The 21,859-nt window shown below is 39.4% G+C and overlaps 1 long non-coding RNA gene across 3 annotated transcripts in view; it reads right to left on the bottom strand.

Annotated features, from left to right (window-relative positions):
- LOC127492783 (uncharacterized) overlaps positions 1-21,859 on the bottom strand; it is a 576,898-nt gene that overhangs the window by 358,264 nt on the left and 196,775 nt on the right. Inside the window, exon 3 of one of the 3 annotated variants that reach the window (XR_011381939.1) lies at positions 19,882-19,951. The exons of the other annotated variants lie outside the window; for them this stretch is intronic. This is a non-coding gene — a long non-coding RNA (uncharacterized lncRNA). The remainder of the gene's footprint in view (positions 1-19,881; positions 19,952-21,859) is intronic. 3 annotated transcript variants of the gene reach the window in all.

The raw sequence follows: 21,859 nt of genomic DNA, 5'->3' as shown, positions 1-21,859 counted from the left end.
GCACATTAGCAGAAATGCTAGACTGAAAGTGGAGGCAAGATTAAGTCCCAGCCACTCTCATATGGGATATAAGTTGTAGCTTAACTGACTGCACAACTACACATCCCAAGAATGGCTTTTAAGTGGAACAATATTAGAAAATATGATGTGAGGTTGTAGTGGCAAATTTAATCCCTTGGTTGTTATATATCCTTTGGTGATTACTGTACACATGGGGTACCTAAATAAAATGGTTTTTATAAGAAATGTATTCCAACACCTTGTGGCAAGTTAAACTGCTGTTTTAAGAATAAACAAGGGGCCGGTGCCGCGGCTCACTAGGCTAATCCTCTGCCTTGCGTTGCTGGCACACCGGGTTCTAGTCCCGGTCGGGGTGCCGGATTCTGTCCCGGTTGCCCCTCTTCCAGGCCAGCTCTCTGCTGTGGCCTGGGAGTGCAGTGGAGGATGGGCCAAGTGCTTGGGCCCTGCACCCCATGGGAGACCAGGATAAGTACCTGGCTCCTGGCTTCGGATCAGCGCGGTACGCCGGCCGCAGCACGCCAGCTGTGGCGGCCATTGGAGGGTGAACCAACGGCAAAAGGAAGACCTTTCTCTCTCTCTCTCTCACTGTCCACTCTGCCTGTCAAAATAAATAAATAAATAAATAAAAATTTAAAAAAAAAGAATAAACAAGGGATTGATGTTGTGATGCTGTTTTAAGTCACCACTTGCAACACCAGCCTCCTACATTGGAATACTGCTTCCCAGATGCTATGCACTTCCAATCCAGCTTCCTGCTAATACACCTAGAAAGGCAGCATAAGATGGCCCAAGAAATTTTGCCCCTGCCGGCGCCGCGGCTCACTAGGCTAATCCTCTGCCTTGCAGCGCCAGCACACTGGGTTCCAGTCCCGGTCGGGGCACCGGATTCTGTCCCGGTTGCCCCTCTTCCAGGCCAGCTCTCTGCTGTGGCCCGGGAGTGCAGTGGAGGATGGGCCAAGTGCTTGGGCCCTGCACCCCATGGGAGACCAGGAGAAGCACCTGGCTCCTGCCATCAGATCAGCACAATGCGCCGGCCACAGCGGCCATTGGAGGGTGAACCAATGGCAAAAGGAAGACCTTTCTCTCTGTCTCTCTCTCTCTCTCACTGTCCACTCAGCCTGGAAAGAAAGAAAGAAAGGAAGGAAGGAAGGAAGGAAGGAAGGAAGGAAGGAAGGAAGGAAGGAAGGAAGGAAGGAAGGAAGGAAGAAAGAAAAAATTTTCCCCTGATATCCTTGGAGTTCCTGGCTCCTGGCTTCAGCCTGGCACAGACCTGGGGATTCCCATTTGGGGAATGAACCAGTATATGGAAGATTTCTCTCTGTCTCTACCTCTGTTACTCTTTCAAGTACATAAATATTAAAAAAAAAAATAAGTCAGGAAACTCTGGCTCTAGTTATAGTTCTGCTACTGCCAGATGTGTCACTTGGTCTCCGATCCTTAGTCTTCAGCTGCAAAAGAATGGAAATACAAACAGCACTGGCATCAACTTCTTCACAACTGGACATAAGGTTCCTCAGCAAGCGGCTTGCAAACCCTTAAGGAATTTCCAAATCCCTAAGATTATTATAGACATCATCCACTGATGTCTGAAAAAATCCAAAATACAGAAGGTTTTTTAATGTTTGACCAAGTCACAATAAAAGAATGGCCTGTGCTATCATATGGAATATACCAGCAGAAAGCAGTGTGGTTCTCAAAGTTCGTGGAATACTCAGAGGAAGTGCCACCTTTTACGTGTGTGAGCATGACCCATAGCCCAGTTCCAAATTCCAACCCTGAGAAGCAAGAATGACCCATGGAAATGCTCTGAACCCACTCCTTGTTTTCCACTGCAGCCCCCTGAGTAGCCAGCCCTCAGAGGTCAGCACCAGGGAGACCTATGAAACAGCAAGTCATTTCAAGCCTCATGGAAGTCAAAATAGTTTAGCCTAAAGCTATCAATGGCCACAACAGCATGGTTTTTATGTCTGAATAATCCCTGAAAAAAAGATCATGGAAACAGATAGATCCACAAGATAGTAAAAACCAAAACCCAAGAACAAATTAAAACTTGGTAACAAAATATTCTGATCCCCAAAACACAGACAAGTAGCAATAAACCACCAGCAGCTCTCAAACCTCCATTCTATCAGTGACTATGCAGGAAGAAACAATAAAATAAAAACATACAGAAATGACCTGAAAACAAGAGAACACACCCACATTAAACAACTGTCAGACTTTTTTTTTTTTTTTTTTTTTTTTGGACAGGCAGAGTTAGACAGTGAGAGAGAGAGACATAGAGAAAGGTCTTCCTTTTCCATTGGTTCACCCCCCAAATGGCCGCTACAGCTGGCACTGTGCCAATCCAAAGCCAGGAGCCAGGTGCTTCCTCCTGGTCTCCCATGCGGGTGCAGGACCCAAGGACCTGGACCATCCTCCACTGCCTTCCTGGGCCACAGCAGAGAGCTGGACTGGAAGAGGAGCAATTGGGACAGATTCTGGCACCCCAACCGGGACTAGAACCCGGGGTGCCGGCGCTGCAGGTGGAAGATTACCCTAGTGAGCCCTGGCGCCGGCCTTTTTTTTTTTTTTTTGGACAGGCAGAGTTAGTGAGAGAGAGAGACAGAAGGAAGAGACTTTTCAACATCAATGTTTTATGCCTTAAGAAAACATAAAAACATACTTAACACAGACAAAGAAAGAGCCTTTATCTAACATTTTCTTTAAAAACAGTACTGCTGGGTAACTAGCAAGTAGAAGAAAAGAAACAGCTTTTTATTTAGGCATCCTAAATAGTAAATCTAAATGACATGACACAATGGGACTATGGTCATTTTATAGCAATAATAAATTATTAGATGTGAATTGTCAATAACTGGTACATTTACAAAAACAGAGATGAACAAACACTATGGGCCTCCTGAGAAATATAAATATATGAATACTTCACCTTCTGTAATCATGCCAAAGTTGTCCATACCAAATCTGATCAAACCTGGAGACCCACTCGTCCTTTAGCAATGCAGAGAGCAGAGAAACAGCTGATCTGTACCATGAATACCAGTAAGTAAAATAGTATTTCTATGAGATTCTACATGTCAGATAGCCTAGGATTTTCAAAGATAAATTTAAAAAGAAAGAAAATGATTGGAGTGTGAGAACCTTTGGATTACAAGAGACTTAAAAGAGATGTCCAGTTTGAAAAACAAAATGAACAAGATGAAAATTGAGTGTCAAGGATTGGTAAGAGAACTAAATAAATGCAGGGGACTGATAAGTATAAAAGTTAGGGTACTTGTGAATTTTTGTGGGAAGGAGGCAGGTGTGAATGACATGAAGTACATGGAAATTTTGGGTTGATTGAACAAGTACTGTTTTCTTAAGGTTGATGGTAGATACTGAGGTATTTGCATTTAAATAGTTCACTAAGCTATATATTAGCTTTTATTTTATAATTTAAAAAACCCAACCCAATCAGTTATAACTTAATGATTAATTATACATTAGTAAGTTTGTTATGGAGAAAGAACACTTGCTGAAGTATTTTAAAACTTAGTAATTACAAGGTATGAATCATTTTTTAAAAGTATTCACACATTCATGTGCAATTGGACACTTACTTTTATTGAAAATAAAAACTCACTAATTTTATTTTCCCTCAGAGAGTGAAATTTTCAGTAAATATGAAAAGAAAATGGTATAATTTTAGTAAAGTTTGAAATGTGACCAAAGCAACATTGTGCTTCTGAATTTCAAGCCTTTTGCCTGTGAAAGTCTTATAAGTTATTTATTTATTTATTTATTTATTTAAATTCCCCTGTCATTTATAACCCGAGTATCCATTCATTCAGTTATTGGATAATTGTTTAGTTCACTGAGAAGCATTATTGGTATTTTACACTCAAAGTATGTCTTGATATGTAATCACAATAGTAAGGTATCCAAGTAACTTTGAATCAGTATATGAGAAAAGCTGTAAAAAATTTTAATAAAATCAGAAAGACAAACAGATCAATAAATAATATTAAACTTACATAACTAAAGAGGTAGCTATATGGAAAAAGTGTAGTCTTTGGGATTATAGCAGCCCTTCTTTTGAAACCTGTTCTCACCTCTTTCTGGATAAGTGCCTACTTTTGTGTAATATTTGCTTAGGGTATTTTTCCATCCTCTGACATTCAAACAGGTTCAACCTTTGTATTTAAAGTGCATCATGGGGGAGAGGCCAAGATTCATTTTAGCAACAGGACGTTCTGAGTTGCTCAGGGAAAAATAGATAGTTAATAAGCAGAGGGGATACAAGCTGGCTGGTGACAGAATCCTGAGAAGTTCATGCAGAGTAGCCCAGGAGTCCACCAGAGACTGCTCGGGTCCACACTAAGGGAGCAAAGAGGAAGGAGAAGTGGCGGAGATGCAGTGAAGGCACAGTGGAGAGACCGAATGAGGAGATTGGCACCATTTCCACCACCCTCCAGCGAACCAGGAGAGAGGTCAGGAGTCCACGGAGCTGTGGATAGCAGCAGGCAGGGAAGCCTGGTGAACTACGTTCAAAGCTCCAAGAGGGAAGAAGGAGAAATTATAGGGAAACAAGTGGAGAGGCTGGGCACGCCACGGTCCATCTAAATCTCCCCTCTCCCTAACAAGACCTACAAGCAGCCGGGAGAAGCCATATTTTGTTTACATTTGCGAGTGTAAGTATGGGGCTGCCACGTTTGCCTCCAGGGCACACACCCATCAATTGTGGGGACCACCTCACAATATTTCAAAGTGATTTCCTCCCCACCACACAAGCTGTACAACAAGAAGTAGTCCTAAATAGCGAAAACCCGAGCTCATTTCACTCACCGGTGAGAAGCCAGCCCAGCCCCAGTAGGCAGGGCTTAGTGTACCAAAGCCCTGGCACCCACCTCCATCATGATCTAGAAGTTAACAGAGCTCCAGTAGGCAGGGCTGCATGCTTCCACTTGCAAGGCACAGACACATAGCATCTCATAGCAGAGGGAAATTGACCACAGGCACAAAGTTACAAATTAAAAATAAAATCAACCAGAAATGCCGAAGAAAAAACAAAAAATCCTGAATAAGAATAAGGGAGACTATGAGCTCCCCAAAGGAACAATACAACTCTTCAATAATGGAGGCTTAAGAACACATTGAGGATATGCCAGAAAAGGAGTTCAGAAAACTAATAGATTATGTAGAAGCAATGAGAAAGAAATTAACGATCTAAATGAAAAGCACTCCCAAGAAATTGAGAATTTAAAGAGAAGCCAGAATGAAACACTGAAAATGAAGAATTCAATAGATCAAATAAAAAATGCAGAGGAAAGTCTTAGCAATAGAATAGATGAGACAGAAGAAAGAATATCAGAACTAGAAGATAAATTTCCAGAAATAATATAGTCAGATCAACTATGAGAAGAAATTAGAAAATTAAAAATCATGGTTGGAGATTTACAAGATTCTATCAAATGACTCAACTTATGGATTCTAGAAATTACGGAAGTTGTGGAGAAAGAACAAGGATTAGAAGGCCTTCTTAATGAAATAGTAACAGAGAACTTTCCCAAGCTTGAGAAAGAAAGAGACATTCAAGTACTTGAAATACACAGAACTCCCAATAGACACCAACCAGAAAAAGAACTACACCATGACACATTGTAGCAAAACTCACCTCAGTGAAACACAAAGAACAGATCTTAAAATGTGCATGAAAGAAACAAGAGAAATGACAAATCACATTCAGAGGAAACCCAATTAGAGTCACTATGGACTTCTCATTACAAACCATACAGGCAACAAGACAATGCTCAGACGTATTCTAAGTCCTAAGAGAAAAAACTGTCAACCCAGAATACTACACCCTGCAAAACTCTGATTTATGAAATAAGGATCTTCCACAACAAGCAGAAATTGAAAGAATTTGTAACTACTCCCCCAGTCCTAAAAAAGATGCTCAAGGATGTGCTACACACAGAAACATAGAAACAGGAACATCACTACAAAAGAAGATAAATGCAGAAAATTACTCAGCAAAAGTACAAATGAAATCCAAATACATAAACAGGACTATTTAAGGAAACACAGCAGGGCAAAAACAGTATTTACCAATAGTCCAACTGAATGTAAGTGGTCTCAACTCCCCAGTTAAAAGACACAGACTGACCAAATGGATTAAAAATGAAGACTAATCTATTTGCTGCTTACAAGAAACACACCTTACCAACAAAGATGCATGAGACTGAAAGGATGGAAAAAGATAATCCATGCTAACAGAAACCAAAAAAGAGCTGGTGTGGCCACCCTAATATCAGACAAAATAGACTTCAGTACAAAAACTATCTAAAAAGAGACAAAGAAGGACACTATGTGTAATGATTAAAGGATCAATTCAACAGGAAGATGTGACTATTATAAATGTATGTGCAACTAATAACAAGACACCTGGCTATTTAAAAGAATACCAAAGATATTCTTCTCAGATCTGGAAAAAATGATGTTGAAATTCATATGGAGGCACAGGAGACATCAAATAGCAAAGCAATATTACACAACAACAAAAACAAAGCTGGAGGCATCATAATACCAGATTTCAAGACATACTACAGGGCAGTTATAATCAAAACAGCATGGTACTCGTACAGAAACAGATGGATAGACCAATGGAACACAACAGAAACATCAGAAATCAATCCAAACATCTAAAACCAACATATATTTGATCAAGGAGCTAAAACCAATCCCTGGAGCACGGACAGTCTCTTCAACAAATGGGGCTGTGAAAATTGGATTTCCACATGCAGAAGTATGAAGTAAGATCCCTACCTTATACCTTACAGAAAAAAATCCACTCAACAAGGATTAAAGATCTAAATCTACAACCCAAGCCAGCGCCATGGCTCACTAGGCTAATCCTCTGCCTTGTGGCGCCAGCACACCAGGTTCTAGTCCCGGTCGGGGCGCCGGATTCTGTCCCAGTTGCCCCTCTTCCAGGCCAGCTCTCTGCTGTGGCCCGGGAAGGCAGTGGAGGATGGCCCAAGTGCTTGGGCCCTGCACCCGCATGGGAGACCAGGATAAATACCTGGCATCTGCCATTGGATCAGCGCGGTGCGGCGGCCGCAGCACGTTGGCCGCGGCGGCCATTGGAGGGTGAACCAATGGCAAAGGAAGACCTTTCTCTCTGTCTCTCTCTCTCTCTCACTGTCCACTCTGCCTGTCAAAAAAATAAAAATAAAAATAAAAAATAAATCTACAACCCAACACCATCAAACTAATTGAAAACACTGGGGAAACCCTACAAGACATTGGCACAGGAAAAGAGTTCTTGGAAAAGACCCCAGAGGCACAGGCAGTGAAAACCAAAATTAACAAATGGGATTATTTTAAATTGAGAAGCTTATGTATGGAAAAGAAACAGTCAGGAAAGTGAACAGGCAACTGTCAGAATGGGAGAAATTATTTGCAAACTATGCAACAGAAAAAGGATTAATAACCAAAATCTACAAAGAGATCAAGAAACTCCACAACAACAAAACAAACAACCCAGTTAAGAGGTGGGCAAGTAACTTAAACAGACATTTTTCAGAAGAGGAAATCCAAATGGCCAACAGATGCATTCAGAAACGCTCAGGATCACTAGCTGTCACGGAAATGCAAATCTAAACCACAATGAGGTTTTGCCTCACCCCAGTTAGAATGGCTATCATACAGAAATCAACAAACGACAAATGTTGGAGAGGATATGGGGAAAAAGGTACCCTAATCCATTGTTGGTAGGAATGTAAACTGGTAAAGCCACTATGTAAGACAGTATGGAGATACATCAAAAATCTTAATATAGACCTACTATATGACCCAGCCATCCTACTCCTGAGAATTTACCCAAGGGAAATGAAATCAGTAAACAACAATCTGCACCTCCATGTTTGTTACAGCTCAATTCACAATAGCTAAGGCGTGTAATCAACCTAAATGCCCATCAACTCAAGACTAGATAAGAAACTGTGGGAATGTACACTATGGAATACTACACAGCAGTAAAAAAAATGAAATCTGGTCATTAGCAACAAAGTGGATCAAAATCAGGAAAACTGCATACTTAGTGAAATAAGCCAGTCCCAAAGGGACAAATACTATATGTTCTTCCTGATCTGTAAGGACTAATAGCTCACCTAAAACAAAAGCTGTAGAAATGAAATTGACTTTGTGAAGCAACAACTTGAATAGTCCTTGTCTTGACTGTCAAGGAACAGTTTTTTATTTATTTATTTTTTGTTTATTTTTCTCTTCTTTATACTATATGTTGTCTCAGTAAAAAATAAGAGGGGGAATAAGAGAGGGAGGAGGAAGTTTGTGACTGTAAGCTGTATAGTTCTCCATACAGTCCCACGAACTTACTTCTTTTTTTTTATTTCTTCGACAGATAGAGTTAGACAGTGAGAGAGAGACAGAGAAAGGTCTTCCCTCTGTTGGTTCACCCCTCAAATGGCCGCTACAGCCAGAGCTACACCAATCTGAAGCCAGGAGCCAGGTGCTTCCTCCTGGTCTCCCATGCAGGTGCAGGAGCCCAAGCACTTAGGCCATCATCCACTTTCTTCCTGGGCCACAACAGAGAGCTGGACTGGAAGAGGAGCAACCAGGACTAGAACCCGGTGCCCATATGGGATGTTGGCACCACAGGTGGAGGATTAACTGAGTTAGTCACAGTGCTGGCCCTGGACTTACTTCTAAAGGTACAGTTTAAAATCTTGTCATGGGACTGCAAATACCATTAAAATTGGTGGTAAAAATGCCATCTTTTTTTTTGAAGTGAACATATTGTGTTAAAGTAAACATATAGATAGGATTAAGTGTTCAAGAGATCATATAAATAGCATCAAGAGCCTGATAATAATAAACAGAATTAAAAAGGAGGGAATTCCAACATGGTAAGCATCCACACAGCAGACTCATAGAATGGCAATCGCTTTAAGTAACACTCTGACCTCAGAATAAGCCCTTAAGGCATATGGATGTGGCTGAAAAGCACATGAGAGCATTTCAGGCATGGAAAGTCAAGACACCATGGCAAAAAAAATGTCCTATTGAAGGGTCTCTGTGAGTGAGACCCCTGTGGAATGAAGGGGCCATCAAAAAAGGATGTACTTTCCTCTGAAGGGAGGAGAGAACTTCCACTTTGATTATGGCCTTGTCTAAATAAGGTCAGAGTTTGTGAACTCAAGAGGCTTCCATAGCCTTGGCAGCTCATGACAAGAGCCTTGGATGATCACTGACATCATAAATAAGAGTGTTAATTGTTAAATTAACAAGAGAAATTACTGTGAACTTACTCCCCATGTAGGACCTCTGTCCTTAATTAGTTGTACTATAAGAATTAACTGCAAAACTTGTTCTCAAATAGTACTTTATATTTCATGTTACTTAGTATAGAGTTGGTCTTTTGTTTATAAAGTTAGTTAATTAAAAATGAATCTTAATGAAGAATGGGATGGGAGAGGCAGTAGGGGGGAAACGGGAGTGGGGGCAGGAGTGTGAGTATGGGGAAAAGAAGCACTATATTCATAAAGTTGTACCTAGGAAATTTGCATCTATTAAATAAAGCTTTAAAAAAATAAAAAATAAAGTGCATCACATATGGAAAACACACAATTGCATCTTTATTCAATCAGATAATCTTTGATTTTCTTTTAAAAAGATTATGTATTTATTTGAAAGGCGGAGTGTCACAGAGAGAGGGAAGTCAGGGGATAGTGGGGGGGTGGGGTTGGGAGAGAGATCCTAAGCTTCATAGTATACTACCATTAAGAATAATACATCATGTAAAATGGCAGATCCTTTCAATAGTATAATTCCACTTCATCATAATGATACAATGCCACATAGTTTCTGCTTTTAAAATAACCTGACATTTTAAGATTTTTAAAAGATAAAATAGTCTTCTATTTACTCATAAAGTTATCATTTCTTGTTTTTCCTTTTCTTTCTATATGTTAAGGTTTCTACCTCATATCATTTCCTTCATTCTAAAAAGCTTTATTTAGCATTCCTTATAGCATGAGTCTGCTACTGATGCATTCTCTCAACTTTCATTCTGAGGATGTCTTTATTTTGCTATCATTTTTGGAGGGCAGTTTTAGTAGATATAGAATTCCAAGTTGACAGTTTTTATCTTCCTCTCAGTGCGTCATGAGGTAGTCATTTGGCCTAGTGGTTAAAATGCCAGTGAAGATGCCTGCATTCCACATTGGAGTGTTGCATTTGATACCTGGCTCCTGACTCCAGCTTCCTCTAATGCAGACCCTGGAAGGTACACATGGCTCAAGTGATTAGGTTCCTGCTACCCACGTGAGAGACCTGCAGTGGGTTCTGGGTTAATGGTGCTTGCCATTGCAGGCATTGGGGAGTGACCCAGTAGATGACAGCACTCTCTTCCTCTTTCTGACCCACAAATTAGGGTGGTTTTTTTTTTGTTTGTTTTCTTTGTTTTGTTTTTTCAGATCATGTTGCATTTGTTCTGTCTCCATTGTTCCTGTGGAGAAGTCAACAGTCATTCTTTCTATCATAAAGCTGCATGCTTTTAGGATTTTTCTCTTTATATTTCATATTCATCTGTCTGCAGCTATGTTTCAGGTATGATTTGACTTGTATTGGTCCTGTATACATAGTTTCTAAACTTGTGAATTCTTTCTCAAAGTATAAGAGTGTAAAGAATCTGCACTTTCAAGATGGACTTTTGGCTTAGTGGTTAAGATGTTGCTTCAGATGCCTGAATTCCATATTGGAGTTCCTGGGTATGAGTCTTGGCTCCTCTCCCAATTGCAGCTTCCTGTTAATGTGCACCTTGGGAGACAGCAGATGATGTTTCAAATAGTTGAGTCCCTGCCATCCATATGGATTGAGTCTTAGCTCTTCGCTTTGCCCTGGCCTATTCCTGGCAGGTATCTGCAGAGTGAACCAGTGAATCTCTCTCTCTCTCTCTCTCTCTCTCTCTCCTCTCCTCTCCTCTCCTCTCCTCTCCTCTCCCTCTTTTTTCCTCCCATAAATAAATAAATAAATAAATACATTTTAAAAGGGTCTACACTTTAAGTTTTCTTCAGGGAACATATTTAGCTAGATCTTAGTCATATATGTAGCATTAACCAAAATCCTTACAAATAACAGGTCAACCATAGTCAACCTCACAGGAACAACTGATTTCAGTTGCATATCATCCAGGTCTAATATATCATTGATAGAGAAAAGAGCCATGCAGTATAAATAAGCTATATACTTTTACTTCTAAAATTTATATCTCCTCATGCCCCTAGGGCAGAGATATCCAGATGAGAACTTTTAGATTTTACTGACTTGAGTATTCACAGATTTTGGTATGTGCAGGGATTCTTGGAAACAAACCCCTGTGAATACTGAGCCATGACTGTATTGTGTTTTCACAGCTACAAGCATAAATAGAATATTACCAATCAGTATAAAAAGCTTATAGCCAAAAGAAATTAAGAAATAGGCTGACTCCTCCACTATAGAGGTTGTGTACATGGTTCAAATAATCAAATGTATGCAGGTGCTCTTGTATGCTCTCTGAAGCCAATGGTCTTGTTTTTGCCATTGTTGCTTCCTTTGGCTTTTAATTGTTTCAGCAGCCAAGAGTCTCACTCGGTTTGTGTATGGGTGATGCAACTAAAATGCATTAAATGGCCCCACCCCAAAATATAATGGATAATGGCTTTTAAAAATATTGAAAGGACATAAATTACAACTAAAATTACTGAGTATAGCTGACTTCCAGATTTATATGTTTGTATTCCTGTCCTTGACCTGAGCAAGGTAGATTATAAATACCTCACACAACTATGGATTCTAAATAAAATCCTTTAGTGTTAACTAATTTGTAAAGGTATGAATGCCTCTGATTTAGAACTGAGTCTTACTTTCTACTTCACCAAAAGTAAATTGAAAATACTTAAGAATATTTTATGAACATTTACATTGTTTCTGGTTATTACTTCCCAACTACTATTAACTCTTCCAGCCTCTTTGTTTAGCACCCTTAAAATGACACAAGAGGATCTGGGGCACTCCAGGTGAGCTCAAGCATAAGTGGGCAACTACTTGGTCCAGTCTACTTGGTCTTCTAGATAAACACAATGAAAAATATGTTTAATCTGTTGGTGCCCTAAGACTTGGCCAATGTCCTAATGTAGCTGCAGCAGAAATCAGGTCCTACAGAGAAATTGTTCTCAAAGACACAATGTGTTACTTCAAAAAACTGGCTGAAAATACCAGAGACTTTTCAATTAAGTTCCAAGGACAGCATTTTACTTAAATGGTTTCGTACATTTTCTCCCCAAATGATAATATACGCTGACAGACTAGCATTCTGATCACATGTACTAACGAGTCAGAGCTACATTGACTAACATGGTCTTAATGCTTGTCATGGAACAACTGTGAGATCTAAGTAGGATGCCTCAAAGTTGAGACCCATAGACTGTCTGAATAATTAATAAAGGTTTAACTATTGCCACGCTCCTCAGATATCAGGTTAAGGAGAACAGGTAACTAGAAAATGCTGACATCCTGACTGGATTCAGATCTGAAAAGGTGCCAGGTTCTAACATTAACTAAATTTATAAAATTCTCTCTTTAAATGTGAAGTTCAATTTCACATTTACATTGTTGAATGTCAATTTCAAGGCCAATCAGACTATGTTCAACATTCCCAGAAGAATTAGGCTGTCTTTCAAATATTGTACCTGTAATTTGAGTACATGTGTCTCAAATTCCAAACTAAAAGGCACTTTTCTTAAAGTTAAGACTACTTGACAATTTTACTAAAATTCTTGTTAGAGCCACTAAGTTTAGAAAGACATAATGGGGGCCGGTGCTGTGGCATAGTGGGCTAAGCCTCTGCCTGTGGTGCCAGAATCCCAAAAGGACTCCGATTCATGTCCCGGCTACTCCTGATACAGCTCTCTGCTACAGCCCGAGAAAACAATAGAAGATGGCCCAAGTGCTTGGGTTCCTGTACTGATATGAGAGACCTGGAAGAAGCTCCTGGCTCCTGGCTTCCAATTGGCCCAGGTCTGGCTGTTGCAGCCATTTAGAGAATGGACCAGCAAATGGAGGACTTCTCTCTGTCTCTCCCTCTCTCTGTAACTCTACTTCTCAAATAAATAAATAAAATATATCTGTTTAAAAAAGAAAGACATTATGATTTTAATATATCAAAATTATACTTGTGAACACATCAGAACACTTCATCTATTTCTTTTTTGCAACAATAGTTCACAGAATGTGGATGTGAACTCTTGCCAATCACCTACTCAGCACAGTGTGAGACACAGTAATTCATCTTTATTTAGATATCTTTAATACAAAATATTCAAATGCAAGCACTGAAGAACTTGAAAGAAGAACATAATGAGAAAATTCTATATTACAGACATGTAGAGAATGTATAATGTGATAACTCTCCTAATTCCAGATAACTTTATTTCTATTGTTCATTCAAAATCTTCCACTTTAAAAACCTATGTTAAAATATATATTCTGTGAAATTTGATATACAAAAGAAATGGTAATTTGAGATATTTGATTCTTTCCATGATTCTTTACTGAAGTTTAAAAGCCTCTATCAGGGCCAACACTGTGGCGCAGCGGGTTAAAGCCCTGGCCTGAAGCACCAACATCCCATATGTTCGCTGGTTCTAGTTCTGGCTGCTCCTCTTCTGATCCAGCTCTCTGCTGCGGCCTGGGATAGCAGTAGAAAATGGCCCAAGTCCTTGGGCCCCTGTACCTACATGGGAGACCCGGAAGAAGCTCCTGGCTCCTGGCTCCTGACTTTGGATTGGCACAGCTCCGGCCATTGCAGCCATCTAGGGAGTGAACCAGTAGATGGAAGACCTCTCTCTCTGTTTTACCTCTCTCTGTAACTTTCAAATAAATAAAATAAAAATAAAAATTAAAGCTGTTATCACCTGCTATAAGTATTTCAAGAAAAATATACTGCATTTGTAGTTCATTTTTTAGTTTGGGATATGCAGAGAAATAAAGGAGTGTGCGTGTGTGTGTGTGTGAGAGAGAGAGAGAGAGAGAGTGTGTGTGACTATGTGTGGGATTTTATTCTTATTTAATGAAACAGCATGTACAGGGCGTGTAATGTGCTGAATTAACCACTCTCCCAACCACCATAGGATGAGGTGATTGTGGCATATTCTAAACAGCTCTATCATTTAATAACAATTATGTCACATCTTTGACTTGTTTGTAATAATGCAGTATTGTTATTTAATGTGGATTTTCTACCACCACACTGTTCATTCTTTGTGCCACACTCATAGTATGCATTCAATATCTATATGGTGGCTGGGTCAGTAAAAATAGAGATCTGGCTTTCCATCAGACAGTTTACAAAATATGTACTCATCTCCAAAATAAAATCCTGCCAAGTCTTCTTTCCCCCTTCAAATGTGCTGTGAAGAAGTGGATGTGCATGGAACCTCTCAAAGCTCCAAACTGAGAGCACTTTGCTGCATGTCTAGCTCGTTCCACCTGCCAAGCCACCTGATTTACACCACCCTATCACTAAGGATAATTGCTCCATCTCAAAGAAAATGCTGGTTTTCTAATGCAAAGAAGGATTTTAGTGTTTCTAATGAAATTTGTCAATGCGAGATTGGTTTGAGACTTGGATACAGGGCTTTTTAAACCCATAAAGAGGATTAGGGAAATCAAAAATAGCCTTTTGGGATCTCCTCTGTACAGGGGTTGTATGTACTTTGTTTCCTGCCAGGTATTGTTCTGATAGATATTAGATAATAGCAAAGATATGTTAGCTTGTTTAATCTTGATCAAAACCCTTTTGAAATCATTACTGGATGGGAGAGGGAGTGGGAGATGGGACGGTTGTGGGTGGGAGGGTGGTTATGGGGGGAAAAAGCTGCTATAATCCAAAAGTTGTACTTTGGAAATTTATATTTATTAAATAAAAGTTAAAAATTTTTAAAAATCATTACTATTATTATTATTATTATTACTATTATTTTGTCCATATTACGGTGTTAACTAAGGTATAGAAAGGTACTCCTTTCCTAATGATAAATTTTATATATTGCAATAAGAGGAGATATGCTGTGACCAAAAAACCTTTGAAAGTGTCTCCCTATCCCAAAAATGTTTGTATTTTCACTTTAATATGTCTGTTTGAAAAAGCCTGCCTGTCCTTTGAGTTATGAAAGCAAATCACCAAAACTAAACATTTTTGCTGTGAGAAAGGCAATGAGAATACTATCAATACCTTTCATTGTTGTCATAGCGTGTCACTCATGGTCCTCAAAACTTGTAGTTCTGCTTCTTAAAACAAACAGAGCCCTGTAGTATGGGGAAATCCTGGAACAACTCACACTGAATTGTTTCAAGTTCTTTGTATACCAATGCTAAATAATATAGAAATTGAGGATAAACATTGAGATGCTTTTGCTGCAAATTAACAGAGTAATTTTTCTGTTTAGTCTACTCTTTAAAATTGAGACTAGTACTTTGTGTTTTGTTTCTATTTCACTTTCTAGTAATTTATTGTATAGTGTATTACAAAAATATCAGTAACAGGCTAGAAAATTTTTTGAAAAATTGATCTATCACCATAAACAATATGGAAAGCAATGCTTTATGTATACTGACTCAATTAATTTGTACAACTGCCTGAAGTGGCTTGTATTAGCCACATTTTCATGTGATGATACTAAAGCATAAATAGGTTAAACAAAGTTAGATGGTAGATGACAGAGAGGATAAATTCAATTCCAGAAATTCTGCCATCAAGACATGCCTCTAACCACAATGCTAACCTGGTTCTCCTAAGTTTGTTGCTGGAAAAATCTCACACATAGACTTGAGCAGAAGACAAATACGCCAATACAATAATCCCCGGCCTCTTCTGATGTCCAGGACTCCCATCTCATCACCACTGTTAAGTTGTGCTGAGATTTACCTAGCCCACAAAAGGAGGTAATCCTTGATACCATCCTTGTCTCATGGAATGTACAATGTAGGCTCCATGTGCTTGTTTCTCACAATTGGTAAAGCTCTTCCACATGTGGCAGCTCCCCTCTGGCTGTGGTATTTAGAGTCTGAGGTACTCTGTCAATCAAGCAACAGGCCACAGATTTCAGGTAAAATCTTGTGAGGATATAAGTCCTTTGGAACCATATATAAACATAAATCTTAAATTTATATGTACACAATATAAGTATAAATATACCAGATTTTTACTACCCTACATTTTTTTAAGATTTAAGATTATTTTAATGGGATAAGTTCAATTCTTTTTTATTATTTTTATGTAACAGACATCACTGATTATTTCCCCAAATACTTTCAACTGCTGGAGTTGTGCCATGGGTAAAGTCTGGAACCAGTAACTCAATTCAGGTATCCAATATGGATTTCAGAAATCCAAATAATTGAGCCAACACCACTGCCTCCCAGAGTCTACATTGGCAGGAAGCTAGAGTTAGGAGCTGCATCCAGAAATCAAACCCAATAGTGGATGTAAGCAACTTAACCATTAGTCTAAACACTAAACATTAGTCTAAATTCTAAACACTAAACATCTCTAGCCTACATTTTATATCCATTTAGTTCATATTTTTGAAACTCATATTTTAACTGAAATACTTAAGTACTGGTTTATAAATTGAATACATTTATTCTCAAATAATGAGAAGAGACTGATTGAATTCCCCTAGAACAGATTTCATTTGTCCTTTCCTCTGCTAATATGAGTATTCCCCTTCTTGCCAGGCAGCAGAGTGCAATGGATAAGATTGGAATATGCAGCTGAAGTATGAAAATTTGAGATCTGATACTCCCACTTAGCCACCATTTCAACAAAAACAGAACATCTGTTCAAATTGCTGGAAAGGGCATAGTAACTGAACAGATTCCTGCTCCTATGGAACTAACATTCTTTTTTTTTCTTTTTTTTTCTTTTTTTTTTCTTTTTTTTCTTTTTTTTCTTTTTTTGACAGGCAGAGTGGACAGTAGAGAAAGAGAGAGAGAGAGAGAAAGGTCTTCCTTTGCCGTTGGTTCACCCTCCAATGGCCGCTGCGGCCGGCGCACCGCGCTGATCCGATGGCAGGAGCCAGGAGCCAGGTGCTTTTCCTGGTCTCCCATGGGGTGCAGGGCCCAAGCACCTGGGCCATCCTCCACTGCACTCCCTGGCCACAGCAGAGAGCTGGCCTGGAAGAGGGGCAACCGGGACAGAATCCAGCGCCCCAACCGGGACTAGAACCCGGTGTGCCGGCGCCGCTAGGCGGAGGATTAGCCTAGTGAGCCGCGGAGCCGGCCTGGAACTAACATTCTAATAGTAGGAGACAGGAGCCAGGAGCTTCTTCTGGGCCTCCCACATAGGTGCAGGGGCCCAAGGGCTTGGGCCATCCTCCACTGCTTTCTCAGGCCATAGCAGAGAGCTGGATTGGAAGTGGAGCAGCTGGGTCTTGAATCAGCACCCATATGGAATAAGGGCACCTCAGGCCAGAGCGTTAACCCACTGCGCCACAGGGGGTTAATTCTTGAGACTTAGGAATGTCTCTGCACTGACTGACTGCAAAGGGCTTGGGTCCCTGGTTTGATCAGTAGTAAAGAAATGGGAACACCATGATTAGGTTTAACTACTCAGAATAATCCCTGGAGCAGTAGTCAGTTCCACAAATCCTGTGGCTGCAATGGGACAAGAGCAACACTTGAACAAAAGAGAGGATGGTGTCACAGCAGGGCTGAAAGTAAAAAGAACCTAGAGAGGCAGTCAACAGCATCCACTTTGAACAAGTAAGTCCAAACCTGGGCTCCACTGGAAGACAGGAGGGTCAGAGTAGCCAATATGTAATTATAAAAGGGAGAGTGACATGTAGTGGGGTCTTAGGGTACACAAAGGGCTGATTCCTATAGTTCTGTATGTCATGATAAGGAGTTTAGATTTTATTTGAAGTAGATGGAAAGCCATCAGAGTGTCTTAAATGGAAAACTGACATATCTGAATGCAACGTGAGATCAACTATGCTTGTGTAGTGGGAGAAGAGGATATGGTGCATCAACAGGTCATCTGGGGGAGCATTTCCTTTACCTTTCTAAATTGCATTCACATTTAAAAAAAACATTGTCAAACTACTTATTAGTAGGGGTTGTTATGAGTTCTAAATGAAAACTGGTGTTTTTGAATTCTGTGTTAAACAAATGGCGATAAATGCATTATCTCTTGTCAGCCCCATACAGGCTGCTCTTTCCTCTGAGTTCTTTTAATGCTTCATGCCAGATAAAGTCATTTTAATCTTAAATTTCACAATTGTAATAGTGCAGAGTAGTGTGCATATGTATAGCACATTTTAATTTTAAAGGTTTTCAAATGTACTTATTCACATATAACAATTGTGACACAAATGTGCATCTTCAACCAGATTTTAAGTGCAAGGCACACACCAAAGTTTCTAGCACAGTGTCTGACACAAAATGGGTCATTAATAGTTACAAGTTTTCTTTCCTTGGGGTCCAGCTCCATGCTTATATATACCTCTGCTCCTTTCCCTAAGAACCTACCCAAGATCTAAGAGAAGAAAGATAAAAAACACTTAGTAGCAATTGAAAAAATTGTGCATCTATTTAAACAATAAACCTTTAAAATCAGTGATGTTGAAAGAGAAAAAGAGCCAGTGATAAAGAAATTTTAAATAGAAGCCAATATAATTTTCTATTGCAAATTGCGTGAACATTAGCTTGGAAGGATTAGTAGATTGTAATAAACTTTTTACTGCTTCAGTTTTTTTCCAGGAAGTTCCTATAGAAAAAGCAGGAAACAGAACTAGTGCATGGTGTACAGTAGATTTTGAGCTTGAACAATCAGAATAATCTTTGGAAAAGATCTAAAACTGTACGTAATTGTTAGAAATGCAATGCGTTTTCAAACACAAGTGAGCAGAGCAACATTCACATCCCAAGGACTGAATCTTTGGAGTTGCATACACTGCACCTACTGTACACGTGCAAGGAGTTTGGCATTTGACTTTCTCACACACTCTGGCTGTGACATCGATAAGCTAAACATCCCAGATTAAACAGTTCAGACCCTGAGTCTCTTTAAGCCATGTAAAGCAATAAACCTTCAAGATAAAAGACAAATAAAATGGCATAGTTCATTGAAAAGCCATGTGCAGACCATGTTTATGCTTGATTTATTGAACAAAGGGTGAAAGCTAAAAGCCACTTTTGTTACCCTTCTTTGGTAATATTAATACAAAGTTAGTAAGATCATACACTGCACAGTGTTAAGAAATAAACATTATCAATTTTCCTGACACTGCAGAATACAGCCTAAATTCAATTTAAGATAACTTTCAAGAGAAAATCTAACAAACACAAAAGGAATAAAATGAGATAACAATGTAATACAAATATGCTTTGTTACTTTACAAGTGCAGGCAAGACTGAAGCCCCTAATTATATAATATTGGGTGCTTAATTTTATTTTCTGAGGTATCTCCATAAGCCATCACTCATGAAAAATATTAAAGGGACACATTTCAATACCACATACTTATAACAGATGTTGGCTGCTGTATTTTGCTTACTTTGCATTTGTGATTTCTACATTTTCCTGATTTCATAGTCAAAGCAATGTGTGCTCAGTAGGAGAACCAATATCACCCCTGCATGCCCCACAAATCATCTACAGCCCTGCTTCCTGCACGATCATTTACTTAGAGCAAATGGGTGTTTTTGTATAAACACATTATTTATGAGGGCATCAAATGCAATCTGCATACTAATGTAGTCTAGTATTTCACAAAATTACCCACATGGTAAAAGTGGTTTTATCTCCATACTCACCACTTCCCTCCTCCTCCAATTAGCACTATCTTCATTTGGATCTCTGCCACATCAGTATCTCTATGTATGGCTGAAATCAGTGAAAAACAGTCATGGAGAAATCATGAAAACACTATAAGTCCTGAAAATTCCAGATCACCCTTGACTCAATTGCCTTATTGCCACAAACAAATAAATAAAAACAATTAAGTAAGCCAAAGACCCATCACCATCCAAATAATTTTAAAGAACTCCTGAATCGGACTATTTGAAGTAAGCTATTCAACAGATCTGTATACAATTCAGGCTACAAAATTCAGTAAGAATACATTCAAAATAATATGCACATACTGAAGAAAAATTTAAGTCTAGAAGCAAGAATCCAGAGTATGTTGTTTTTCTTTGCCAAATGATAAATGCATATCATGTGCAATACTGTCATATTTTAGTGCATACCTTCCCCCAGTGCATATAGTCTTTGTGTTATAACTTGCCTCAGATGCAGATTGGCACTGTCACAACTCAGTGGCTTGGTGCCAGACATTTGACAGTGCCCACAACATCCCGACATCATGAACAGCACAACAATGTACTGCGTGGTTTGAAAGCAAGAAACAATAAAAATTTACATAAAATAAATGACTTTATAAAGGGCAAATATACTCATCTGTTTAATATACTGCACTGAGGTCCATTAAAGATTTTCATAAGCCAATGAAAATGCACTAGAGCTTGCACACTGATGACTAGAAAACCTTTCATTGTCTGATGGCTGCATGGGTTTCATATACAGTCATCTTTTTGTGTTTTATTCTGTCAAAACTATGATTCCCCTAATAAGCTTGTCATACTGAAATAAACTCCTGAAAAGCAAAAAAAGTTTTAAGAGTTTAAGCAGACTCCAGATACTTAAGCACTTTATTAACTAAGCCAAACCAATTGCAAAAAACCACTGGATTCTTGTGGTTGATGTGCTTTTTTGAGATCTGCTATGGATAGAATTGTGTCCCCCTACTCCCCTCAAAAATGTTCGCATGATGAAGGCCTAACCTCTAACCCCCAATATGATAGTATCTGAATCACAGTCTTTGGATGGTAATTAGATTTTGATGGGACCCTCAGGATGGGACTAGTGCAGCTATAAAATTTATCAAAGAACTCGCTCTCACTGCCCCCCCTCCACTCCACTATGTAAAGAAACAGCAAGAAGGCAACCACCTATAAGGCAGGAGGATAGTCCTCATTAGAAACTAACATGTTGGCGCCCTGATCTCAGACTTAACAACCTCCAGACCTGTGAGAAATTAATTTCTGTTGTTTAAACCACTAAATCAATTATATCTTCTATGGTAGCCGAAGCTACTAATAAGAGCCCTATGGGAACATGATATATGTAAATTATATAGTAATACTGTGAAAATTAATAAAGTATTTATGTCCCCTCTTGTTCATTTTCATCATTCTTCTTAATACATTTGTGATTTTTAAGAAACAATGCTCACCATTTATAGTCTTTATTTTTCTGGATTTGATTGTGAGAAAGCATTTTCCACAAATTTATTATTTCTACACTATATAATAAAATATTTTAAAATTGGCCAGCGCCGCAGCTCACTAGGCTAATCCTCCGCCTTGCGGCGCCCGCACAGCGGGTTCTAGTCCTGGTTGGGGCGCGGGATTCTGTTCCGGTTGCCCCTCTTCCAGGCCAGCCCTCTGCTGTGGCCAGGGAGTGCAGTGGAGGATGGCCCAAGTCCTTGGGCCCTGCACCCCATGGGAGACCAGGATGAGTACCTGGCTCCTGCCATTGGATCAGCGCGGTGCACCGGCTGCAGCGCGCCGGCTGTGGCGGCCATTGGAGGGTGAACCAACGGCAAAGGAAGACCTTTTCTCTGTCTCTCTCTCTCACTGTCCACTCTGCCTGTCAAAAAAAAATATTTTAAAATTAATAAAATAAATATAGAACACTGTTAATTTATATTTAACATCAACATTTATTTGG

Source organism: Oryctolagus cuniculus, chromosome 14 (assembly GCF_964237555.1).
Source record: "Oryctolagus cuniculus chromosome 14, mOryCun1.1, whole genome shotgun sequence".
Classification (NCBI taxonomy): domain Eukaryota; kingdom Metazoa; phylum Chordata; class Mammalia; order Lagomorpha; family Leporidae; genus Oryctolagus; species Oryctolagus cuniculus.
Note: the sequence above shows the minus strand (reverse complement) of the source record. Positions and strands in the feature narration are given on the sequence as shown.